The sequence below is a fragment of the Mastomys coucha genome, unplaced genomic scaffold, assembly GCF_008632895.1.
Source record: "Mastomys coucha isolate ucsf_1 unplaced genomic scaffold, UCSF_Mcou_1 pScaffold6, whole genome shotgun sequence".
Taxonomy (NCBI): Eukaryota; Metazoa; Chordata; class Mammalia; order Rodentia; family Muridae; genus Mastomys; species Mastomys coucha.
The window spans coordinates 353,279-354,954 of NW_022196912.1; positions in this window are offsets into that span (position 1 = coordinate 353,279).

A 1,676-nucleotide genomic window follows, 5' to 3' on the forward strand; every position below is an offset into this window, starting at 1 on the left:
AAACAAAACAAAAAAAAAAACAAACCTGAAAGATCTGTATGATAAGAACCTCAAGTCTCTTAAGAAAGAAATCAAAGAATACCTTAGAAGATGGAAAGATTTCCCATGCTCATGGATTGGCAGGATTAATAGAGTAAAAATGGGCATCTTGCCAAAACCAATCTACAAATTCAATGCAATCCCCATCAAAATTCCAACTCAGTTCTTCACAGAGTTAGAAATAACAAGTTGCAAATTTATCTGGAATAACAAAAAATCTAGGATAGTGAAAACTATTCTCAACAATAAAAGAACTTCTGGTGGAATTACCATCCCTGACCTTAAGCTGTACTACAGAGCAATTGTGATAAAAAGTGCATGGTATTGACAGGCAGGTAGATCAATGGAATAGAACTGAAGACCCAGAAATGAACCCACACACCTATGGTCACTTGATCTTTGACAAAGGAAAAAGACAGCATTTTCAACAAATGGAGCTGGCTCCACTGGCAGTTAGAATGTAGAAAAATGCAAATCAATCTATTCTTTCTCCTTGTATAAAGCTCAAGTCCAAGTGGATCAAGGACCTCCACATAAAACCAGATACATTGAAATTAATAGAAAAGAAAGTGGGGAAGAGCCTTGAGCTCATGGGCACAGGGGAAAATTTCCTGAACAGAACATCAATAGCTCATGCTCTATGATCAAGAATTGTCAAATGGGACCTCATAAGATTCCAAAGCTTCTGTAAGGTAAAGGAAACTGTCAATAGGACAAAATGGCAACCAGTGCCTGGCCTTTACCTCAGCTCTCCAAAAGAGATGAGGCCCAAGTCTGTCACCATAGAACCACCCATTCCAGACCTGCTAGAGTCGCTGTGGGATCTGGGATGGACTCTGCCCAGCAGTGGCAGCTGGTGTCCAGCAGATATGCAGGGGTGGAAATGTGGCTGTTTTATGCCATGTGTAGTTTCTTTAGATTCCCACCAGGCTTTAGTGGAGAGGTGAGTTTGGTTTCTGTCAATTTTACTTTCATACTGCACACATCTCAAGAGCAAGATAAAACAACGGCCAAAGATGTGGACAGCTCCTGGGGACACAGGGACGAGGCCTCCCACCCAGCAAAAGAGGTCCTGATCCCCAACCCTGAGAGGCATATGCTCAAACTGCCTTCGCATGACCTAAGGGAACAGCTTCAGTTCCCTCAACTCCTTAATCCTCACAATTCCTAACATGCACACACTTCATATTTTGTCATCCTCATGTCTTACAGTCTTCACTAATGGTCATCCCCCTGCATCACCCTCTTCACCTGAGACCGCAGATTCACTTTCCTCAACTCCTTAATTCTAACAATTCCTAAACCGCTCACTGGGTCATTTTCTTCACATTCTATGAATGAAGACAGGGGTGGGGCAGAGTTTAGAGAAGTAAAGATCAGAAATTTGGGGCTGTGTTAATCCCCTTGCTTTTTTAAGGGATGGAAACTGCCAGATTAGCTGGGCCAGAGATGAGTGCAAGCCAGTCTGTGGGTTTTCTGAATTTTTTTTTTAAGATTTTTAATTTCATGTTTATGTGTAAATATGGGATCTGGTGAATCTACATCACCTGTGTGTCACTGAAGTCAGGAGACGGCATCAGATCCCCTATGGAGGTGGAGTCACAATTGGCCATGAGCCCCCAGACCCAGGTGCTGGG